The sequence below is a fragment of the Balaenoptera physalus genome (assembly GCF_965194825.1).
Source record: "Balaenoptera physalus genome assembly, contig: HAP1_SCAFFOLD_1465, whole genome shotgun sequence".
In the NCBI taxonomy this organism is placed as follows: Eukaryota; Metazoa; Chordata; class Mammalia; order Artiodactyla; family Balaenopteridae; genus Balaenoptera; species Balaenoptera physalus.
Genome location: NW_028125331.1, coordinates 75,139 through 85,692, shown reverse-complemented (window position 1 = coordinate 85,692; position 10,554 = coordinate 75,139). Strand labels below are relative to the sequence as shown.

General features: G+C 44.8%; 1 long non-coding RNA gene across 7 annotated transcripts; it reads left to right on the top strand.

Moving 5' to 3' along the window:
* Window positions 1-733: 733 nt before the first annotated feature.
* Window positions 734-8,568, top strand: LOC309653922. Of its 7 annotated transcripts, none has more exons than XR_014259638.1 (3): window positions 744-4,031; window positions 5,122-6,836; window positions 8,454-8,568. It is a non-coding gene; the product is annotated as an uncharacterized lncRNA (long non-coding RNA). The 7 variants fall into 7 exon arrangements; XR_014259643.1 differs by lacking the exon at window positions 8,454-8,568 and having other exon boundaries at window positions 745-4,031; window positions 5,122-6,369; window positions 6,549-7,086; XR_014259644.1 differs by lacking the exon at window positions 8,454-8,568 and having other exon boundaries at window positions 783-1,642; window positions 2,048-4,031; window positions 5,122-7,086.
* The last annotated feature ends 1,986 nt before the right edge of the window (window positions 8,569-10,554 follow it).

Below are 10,554 nucleotides of genomic sequence, written 5' to 3'. Positions count from 1 at the left end.
GTTTTCTATCTGTGACCTTTGTTATGTTGAAGTCATCAACTTGTATTCCTGGTTTGTTGAGTTTTTTTTTTTTTTTTTAATCATAATATGGCATTGAATTTTGTCAAATGTTTTTTCTGCATCAATTAAGATGATCACATGGAGTTTAGTCCCTTCAATCTGTTTATGTGCTATACTACATTGATTGATTTTCATATGTTGAACCAACCTTGCCTTGCAAGAATAAATCCCATTTGGTCATGATGTATAATCCTTATAATGGGCTGTTCTGTCTCTTATTATTTTAAAGGGTTTTTGCATCAGTATTCATAAGGGATATTGGTCTGTAGTGTACTTTTCTTGTAGTGTCTTTAGGTTTGTAATTGATGTAATGTTAACCTCATAGAATGAGTGAAGATACATTCTCTCCTCTTAAATTGTTTGGAAGAACTTGAGAAGGATTGGTGTTAATTCTTCTTTAAGTTGTTGGTAGAATTCACCATGAAGATACCTGGTGCTGGGCGTTCAGTTGTTGGGAGATTTTTGATAACTGATTCCATATCTTAACTTCTAGATCTGTTCAGATTTTGTATTTCTTGGTACGATGTGTGTTTCTAGGAATGTGTTCATTTCATCTAAGTTATCAAATTTGTTGGTCTACAACTGTCAATAGTACTCTATTGTAAGCCTTTTTATCTCTACAAAATTGGTAGTAATGTCCCTTTCTTCATTTCTGATTTTACCTATTTTGTTCTTATCTCTTTTTTTTTAATAGTCAATCTAACTAGTTTTGTCAATTTTGTTGATCGTTTTCCTCTTTCTACAGCTATTTTGAGGCATAACTGACAAAACTGTAATATATCTAAAACGTAAAATGTGATTATTTGATATACGTATATATTGTGAAAGGATTCTCACAATCAAGTTAATTCACATACCCATCACCTGTCATATATTTACTTTTTGTGTGTGAGGACACAAATTCTACTCTCTCAGAAATTTTCAGTTACAGAATACAGCATCATCAGTTAGTCCCCATGTTACACATTAGTTCCTCAGACCTTATTCCTTCATTTTATCCCTCATGTTATAACTGAAAATTTGTATCCATTTACCAGCGTGTTCCCATTTCCCCCCATGCCCAACTGCAGGCAACAATTTCTGCTCTGTGTTTCTATGATTCCAACTTTTTTTTTAGATTCCACACATAAGTGATACCGTGCAGCATTTGTCTTTTCTCCATCAGGCTTATTTCACTTAGCATAATGTTCTCCAGGCTCATTCATGTTCTTGCAAGTGTAAGGATTTACTTTAAGGCTGAATAATATCCCATTGTGTATGTTATATATGTATATTTGTGTGTGTGTGTGTGTGTGTGTGTATGTATCAGATTTTGTTTATCCATTCATCTGTGAGAGACAGGCAGGTTCTTTCCATACCATTACTGTGAATAACATTTCAAAGTTTGTTTTTGTTTTTGTTTTTGTTTTTTTCCCGTACCACGTGGCTTGTGGGATCTTAGTTCCCCAACCTCGGATTGAACCCAGGCCCTCCCCTCAGCAGTGAGAGCACGAAGTCTTAACCACTGGACAGCCGGGGAACTCCTAAAAAAATATTGTTTCTTTTTGCTATATGACCAGAAGTGGAGTTGCTGGATCACATGGTATTCTAATTTTATTTTCTTGAGGAATCTCCATACTGTTTTCAGTACTGGTTGTACCAATTTACATTCCCCAAAACAGTGCACACAGATTCCCTTTTCTCCACATCCTCACTGGCATTTATCTCTTGTCTTTTTCATAATACACATACTAACAGGTGTGAGGTGATATCTCATTGTGGTTTTGATTTGCATTTCCCTGATGACTGGTGATGTGAATCACCTTTTCATATACCTGTTCCCCAAATGTTTGTCATCTTTGGAAAAATGTCTTTTTAGGTCCTTTGCCAACTTTTAAATTGTGTTATATGGTGTTTTTGCTACTGAGTTGTATGAGCTCCTTGTATACTTTGGATATTAACTTCTTTTTAGACACGTGATTTGCAAATATTTTCTCACACTCCATAGGGATGGGGAGGATCTAAGTTGCTTGTCTGAGGTCACACCGCCGGAAGGGAAGGCTCTAAGAGTCCCAAGTTTCTCTTCCTCGCCCCTCTTGCTTCCTGCCCCTGGAATGTGGGCTCCCCCCAGATGGAGCAAAGTACCTGTCAAGCAGCATCAAATATCCAGTGCAATCAAGACAAGTTCTATGATATGAAAGCAAGTCCTCAGGGCCAAGGCCCATGGTCCTGCTAACTCCCTGGGAAAGAGGCCTCAAACATCACTCGTGATATCAGAGAGAGCCAAGGACACACACAGGGAACGTTGCCCTGGGCAGTGGCCACTTCATGCTTCATGGTGTGTGACCAGTGTGAGAACGCAAGGCCGTAGGAGGGCCCCATGCTTGGCTAAATACTCTGCCACCACCATCTTGAAATTCTTGATAATTATTGAACAAGGGCCCTGTATTTTCATTTTACACCCAGCCCTGTAAATTATGTAGCTGGTCCTGCTTCTGGGAAAGTTGCTTGGTCACCTTCTCCCTGCCTTCCCTGTCCCCAGTCTCAGGACTTTGTGCAGGGCCAGGGCTGCACACAGTCACTGTAAGAGATGCTTTTCCGACCACCGTTTGGAACCAAAACAAAACCAACAAAAGCCCCAGATCCATGCAATTAGCCAATATCTCCTCACCAAGACAAAGCCCCTCTGCCTGGAAAGATGCTGCTACTGGCTTGAGACTCCTTTTCCCCCTGAACATCCTACCCTCCAAGGTCTTGCTGCCATTTTCATGTGACACAAGTCAAATGACCAGGGGCTTTTTTCCCCTCTGCATTTTCCTGCATAGATTTGCACCTGTTTCTGTGGCTAATGTTACTGTTGGGTTTCTGTTTTCCCATCTCTGTCCTCTCATCCCTGCTCACACACTGCACACACAATCATAAATTATATTCCAGACAGGCCAGGAATCTCTCCTCACACACATCCCTAATAAAATGTTTATCTGATGGTTTCAAGACCCTAAGCTGCCTCCAGCCAATTTTTGCTAACATACGTCACCCCTGGGACTAGCCAGAGGTGGGCAGTCAAACGTTAGCATCAACACATCCTTTAGAAGGTCCCTAAGAGGGCTACATGCTCCAGGGCTATTCCTGGAAAGTTGGTCACAACCTGTGGGATGGCCAGACATTCCCCCCAGTCCCAGGAAGGGGAGGATGAGGTCAGAGAACTTGCAATGTCGTGACCCTTTGATATGCCTCTCACAAGGACAAGCTCTCCTCGAAGGAAGGTTATACATAACTGAGTGTTTCTGTCCAGGTGGTACTTATAATAACCAAAGGAATTAATGCAGATTAGTTTTCTTTGGTGTCTGGGTGTGGTAGGCATGATGTCCCAAAGATGTCCACGTCCTAGTCCCTGGTACCTGTGAATATGTTACATTACATGGCAAAGGGGAAGTAAGGTTACAGATGGAATTAAGGTTGCTAATCAGCTGACTTCAAAGATGAGATTATCCCGAATTGTCCAAGTGGGACCAATGTAACCACAAGGGTCCTTAAAAGTGGAAGAGAATCAGAAGAGGAGGTCAGAGTGATGCTATGTGAGAAGGACTTGACCTCTAGGTCGAAGATAGAGCCTGGCTTTGAAGACAGAACAAGGGGCCATGAGCCAAATAATGCAGGCAGCCTCCAGAAGCTGGAAAAGGCAAGGGAAAAGATTCTCCCCTAGAGCCTCCAGAAAGGAATGTCGCCCTGTTGACACCTTGATTTTAACCCAGTGAGAACTGTGTCGGACTTCTAACCTATGGAACTGTAAGTTTATAAATTTGTTTTGCTGTAAGTCACTAACTTTGTGATAATTTGTTACAGCAGCAAGAGGAAAATCATGCACTACCTCCTTAGATTCTTATCACCGGGGTGTGTTTAACAAGCAGAGCTAAGCGGAGGCAGGGAAAGGCCCTTGGAGGAACCACCACTGCTTCCCTCGTGATGAGAAGACCTGGCAAAATTATGAAGTAAGCAAAGTGATGAAAAACACCCTTTGTTTTTTGTCCTTGGGTTGTGCCACAATCCAAGGGGATCCCTCATTTGGGGGACTCCAGGTAGACCTACCCCATAAAAGCCTATTGAATCCAGAAGCTCCCAAGTTTTCCTTTCAGCCTACCAAGGGTTAATTATCCTAGCTATTAACTAAAGCATGAAAGTGATCATATTGACTATAGATACACGACAGGATAATGGAAGAGAGTATATAAATGAACACTCATTTACTGTTTATCCTTTTGGGAAATGCTGACATGCTTAATGAGCCTCACTCCAACCCAGCAGCACTTAACCTTTTTAAAGTCACAGGCTCTGCTGAGAATCCAATGGAAGAAAAACGCCAACACACCCAAAACCTATTTCGGGGGCTCATGAAACCCCTGAGGCATCCAGCCTCAGCCCAGAACCCCTGCTCCAATTGCTAGGACAGCTAAGGAAGGTAATTTGAAGGCTGTTTAAGGCCTGTGTCCCTAAAATCACTTCTCCCTGTTGGCTACTTCCTGCCTGTACACAAAGCTGATCGTGGGGCCAACCTAAAAAACACCAGAATTATTAACAAGTACCTCTTTCCCACTGGTTGAAGAGACCTTAGGGGTAACAGACCAGAACCCAGTGATGGGAACAAAATGTTCAAAGAATGGAGACAAGAAGCAGTGAGAGATAACCTGGGCGGGGTGTGGTGGCGGACAGATTTTGACATGGCAACAGCATATCTTGTGGGCAGAGAGGCACAAAATCCCCATTCCCTGTTAAATAGGATCTGACTACCACCAGAGTGAGGTGGATGAGCCCGGGCCAAGGGGGAGACTGACACCCACATCCCCGTCACGGCCACCTGGGTACATCCCTGGGCAATGCTATCCGATCCATCCCCACTCCAGAGACACCCATGAGCCCGGTGCCCAAACCACTGCTGTGTAAGTCGGTGCCTCTCAAGGCAGTGTCACCTGAGGGTGTCCAGCAGGGCTCAGGCATCAGAAGGACATTCTCGCAAGGCCTGACTGCCCCTTACCAGCTCTGGATCTTGGGCAAATGAGTCCGCCCTGCATTCTGCCTCCTCAGATGCAAAATGCAGACGATACCAGGACAAGTCCACAGTCCCTCATCGAAACCCAAGGGTCAGATGTGCTTCAAGGTTCAGAATTGTTCAGATTTGATAAAGGTAATAGAGTGCCTATGCATTATAGTAATACCCATGGTGGGTCTGTCACACAACACATCAATACGAACATTCAGACTAAAAAGGATAAACAGTTTAGGTCAGATTTTGCCACCAAATGCATTCATTGGGTTAAGCTTCCCCTCTACTTAGTTATGAAATAATTTTGTTTGCAAAGTTTTGCTGTTGTTCAGAACAGCCGTGAAGACATTAAGGCCCTGTAGGATTATTGTTGTGTGGATTAAAACAGTTACAACACCCACCTCCTCTAGCCATCCCTGCACCTCAGGCCCACTTCAGTCCTCGTATTCATCACACTGAGTTACAATTCTCCTAGGTCTGTCTCCTCTTCTAGATCGTGAGCATTTTGTGGTCAGGAATGACAGCTTGCTCACCTGTGTATTCCCAGGCCCATGCTGGGCACATGTCCATAAATGTGTGCAAAACACAAGTTAATTAGTCATCTAAATCTCTCCACCTGCCTGCCTCCAAGCAGGTGGAAAAGCGCACCCCAGAAGTGCTCCCTCCCTTGCTCCTGAACCCGGGTACACATCAGAACATCAATCTGCCTACTCAGCATCATCACGACGGTGCGGGAACCTCCTTGGCACTTTCAAATACTTTTTTCATAAACCCAATTCATGTCCACTAGGAATGGCCCTGACCAGGGAGAGACTTGGGAGATGAGAACTTTTGCTAATCAGCAAAGCTATATCTGAGTCCAGACTCTTGCCTCCAGCCTTTAGACTGAAGAAGGACCTGGCAGCCCCAGGGGGCCAAGGAGGCCCACCTGTCTGTTTGCTTCTCCGGGAGCTGCTCCCACACGTCGTGCAGTCTGGGCACAGCACCAATGCGAGCTCTGCTTTCAGGACTTTGCATCTCTCTTTCTCTGTGAAGACTCCACGCCTGCCTGGGTTTGGAAGGCTCTCGGCTGCCTCTTCACACTTATCTCTGAATGAGAGAAACCCAGCCCGGCTCCCCTGAGCAAGGCTGAATGAGCCCCGAGATCTAAACTGGCACGAGCTACAGCTTGAGAACCACTCGTGCTAAAATGGAGAGGGACTTGGAGAGCGCAGCGCCTTTTCAAGAGAACGGAGAGGAAAATTCAACAGCGGGAGGAACTGAAACAGCCACTTGGATTACTGTCCTAGGTGAGGGTGGTCCCCTGTGTCACGTGGTCACCTTTGTCACGTGGCCACATTGACAGGATGCAGGTTAGAATTAAGCCCACTGCCGCCCATCGGATGCACAGTGAACATCTAGAGCGTCTCCCCAATGGTTGTCATCTCTTGGTGGGTCAGAATCATTTACAAGGGTCCTTGTATCTCAGGTAGCAGAGGAGCCTAGGTCCAGGACGCCCCTAAAGTGTGCCTTGTCCCAGGCAGAGCTGCACTGCCTCCCCGCCTGCCTGGTCTAAGAAGTATTTGCTCCTCAGCAAATGAAGACGACTGGAAAGCCCCGACCCTCAGAGATGAAAGGGGCCCGAGAGAAGGGCTCCACCGACCTCCATTCTTTGAATGGACATGTTTCCTGAACGCGGTCACGTCTATACAGCGGATTTCCTGCACCAACTCGCTGTCTGGTCCTGGGAGCGATAATAATGATGCCACCGCTACTCGTACTGGGGCTGCCTTCCCGGAGGGGAAGATCGGGCAGGGGAGGCGCTGAGGCTACGCAGTTGGCTGCCGCACCTGAGTCCCCTCCGCAGTCCTAAGAAAGGTTTCAGGGCCCTCTTCCAAGCAGGTGGAGGTTTCTGCCTAGGGCTGTTTGTTTGAGGCTTTCTCCTGAGTTTTTTTCACCTCTTCTGAACAGCCTTCCACCCCAGGGATGATCCAAGCACCTACCCCCACCCCGCCCCGGGGAAACAAGCTCACTCCACACCACAAAGCATTCCGGGTCCGGGTCCGGTCCGATCACAGGTTCTCCTTCCGCTTTAACTCTCCTCTCTCCAGTGAAACTCCCACCCCCTCGGGCTCAGCCCTGTGTAAGAAGCTGTGTGCTGAGAGAGGAGCCCCTGCAGCTATTCCCATTCCCCAAATGCTGCCTCTTATCAACCCTAAGGAATCTCGGGCTAGTGGAATTGGAGGCAATGTAACAGCCTTGCACCTGTTCTGAGACGGGGCACGTGTGTGGGGATGTGACATTAAACTGCTAGGGACACAGCATCACTCCCAGGTCACCTGCCTCCGGGTCAGAGCACCTCCAACCCACAGAATATAAGAGCTACCCGTGGCACCTGTTAAAATGCAGAGTCCGGGTCGCTCCCAGAGGTTCTCATCCTGTAGGGCCTGGGTGGAGCTCCCGTCTGGGTAGAGCCCCCTGATCTGCACGTTGCACGAGCAACTCAGATGACCCCCAATACACAGTCCGCAGACCAGCCTGAGAACTACTGCCTCGCTCATTACCTATGTCTGCTTCTCAGTTTCTACCCCTTCCCGCTTCTGAAAACTGACCCTCACAAATGTTTTCCCGCAAAGAGCTGGGGGCAGTTGGTAGGGGAAAGGTGGCCCCCGAGGTTTTCCATGAGGACGATGTAGCCAGAATTACCCCAACTAATACTGGATACTTAAGTATATACAGATGCAATTGTCTTGAATTTGCTTCAATCTAATCCGAAAGGGGGTGGGGGGAAGCTATAAAGGACATTGCTAGGGTACCTGATGACATTCGGCTATCCACTGTGGATTAGATAATATCAAGGTTGGGACTTCCCTGGTGGTCCAGTGGTTAAGACTCTGTGCTTCCAAAGCAGCGGGGGCCAGTTCCATTCCTGGTGGGTGAATTACGATCCCATATGCTGCTGGGCATCGCAAAAAAAAAAAAGATAATATCAAGGTTAAACTCCTGGTTTTGAACATTGTACTGTGGTTGTATTCTTATTGTTAGGAAATACATACCGAAGTATTTAGAGATAAAAGGACACAATATCTCTGACTTATTCTCAAATGGCTCAGAAAAAATAGTAGTCACACATATGTATACATATACACATAGAGAATATGATAAAGCCAATGGGATAAGATGGAAATTGTTCAGTCTGCGTAGAGTAAATGGGAGTTCCCTGTACTGTTCTTACGACTGTTCTATGTATCTGAAATTATATATCAAAGTAAAAAGTTACCAAAAAAAAAAAAAATCCCCAGGTGAGGGGTGGGTGTGGGGATAGAGACTCCATTCTCTTTACTTTTATGTATGTTTGAAATTTTCTATCATTAAAACGATTCCCTGTACCAAGCCTCAGGTATGGTTTGAGTGGCACCGACCCTGGGCTGCTGGGAGCCTAGACACCGTCCACAACATCACGGGCAATGACCTGTGAGCTAGGAGTACCGCCTGGATTAACGGTAAGGTCCTCCACGTTCTGTCCTCCCAACTCCCAACACTTAGCGATACACCTTCACAATCTGACTTTTCCAATGTTATTTTTTTCTGATGATTAATATCAAATCTTTCGGGCGGAATCTTACATAAAGGCAATTATAAACTAGAAAATAAACATCACCTTTTAGACACACATTGCCTCTATCACAAAAGAAGTTTTTATTAGGACAGGTGATTTACTTTCAACCCCAGAACTTAGATTGGGCCCTAATACCTTTCCTTACATGATTTAGGATATAAATTTAAGCCAGAATGACTGACTGATTTTTTCAAAGTTCTCATTCAGTTAAAATAGAAAAGGATAGAAGCTGAAGATTATATGAATCATATGATAACAAGAAAATGCATATGCAGAGATGATATTAAAAATATTTGAGTACACCATAGGGAACTATATTCCATATCTTATAATAACCTATAATGGAAAAGAATCAAAAAAGGAATATATATATATATATATATATATATATATCTCCAAATTACTTTGCTGTATATGTGAAAGTAACACAATATTGTAAATCAACTATACTTCAATTAAAAAAAAACTGACAACCCACAAGGGCACCAACCAATCAAAACCAATCAGAACAGATTTATTTTTAGATTTAAGCCCTGCAGCTGAGCCAGGTATTGGCCCTTTAGCTCTTGGATTGTTGGGAATTCCAGGAGCACCAGGGAAGGCACAGTTATCCAATGATTTTAACCACTGGGCGAACACTGACTGACTACCAGCTCTGTGCAGGAAGGAATATTAGCTCTAATAACTATGGTTTATTCCAACCCTCCTGGGAGCTCTGCCAAGTTTAGGTTCATACCCAGTCTATGCTCAGAGGGTAGCTCCAGATGGAGTCAAGACCCTGGAGTAATTCAAGCAGAGCTCAAAAATGTTAATGACTCACCCACTTGTCAGGAGCTAGGGAGCCAAACACAATGGATTTGGAGGTGGGAGATGGGAGGGGGAGATATGTGGGCATTATTCACACTTGCTAATAAATACCTTCTTTTGCTTATAGAGACTCTAGGGCAAAACAAATGCTTTCAGGGACACTCCAGTGACTCACAGGCTGAGAATAGAGACGATCTTCATTGTAACCATCTGCAAAAGCTTCTTATGAATGTATTTATTAGAGGAGGGAACCGACAAACTACTCCAGGAAAGTTACATTTTAGAAATTCATTTCTAATTTCATGCATAGAACTTTTAAAGAAGTAAGAGTATTTTCCACTTCTACTCATGCCAAGAGAACATTAAGTTGGATACACTACTTGGGGAAAATCACAGCTGTTCCTCTGAGTTATAAAAGGTAGGAGGGTAGAGACCAGGTCTCTGTTTTTTTACACAGTGCCTGGCTCAAGACCATAGCAAATTAATTGCCTGCTTGATAAATGTTTTTTGACGATGAGGTGGAGGATGCTTTGGGAGATGGCCTTGCTCATTCAGGTCACAGGCTGCATTTACAGCCATTGTCTCTTTAGGGAACCGAGCTAAAACCCATACAGCCAAATTGCCAGGGCATGATGGTATGCATACAACAGACAGTGATACAGGAAGAAAACAAATTTAAACCTGAGTTCTAAACTCTATTCTTGTAACTCTTCATTTCCAAGTCCACTGGTATTTGATTTTTTTTTTTTTTTCCATTTTAAGGGCAGGGCTTCCCTGATAGCGCAATGGTTGGGAAGCCGCCTGCCAATGCAGGAGACACGGGTTCGAGCCCTGGTCCGGGAGGATCCCACATGCCGCAGAGCAACCAAGCCCGTGCGCCACAACTACTGAGGCTCGCGCGCCTAGAGCCCGTGCTCCGCAACAAGAGAAGCCACCGAAGTGAGAAGCCCACGCACCGCAATGAAGAGTAGCCCTGGCTCGCCGCAACTAGAGAAAGCCCGCGTGCAGCAGCGAAATCCCAACGCAGCCAAAAATGAATAAATAAATTAATTTTTTTAAAAAAAAGAGT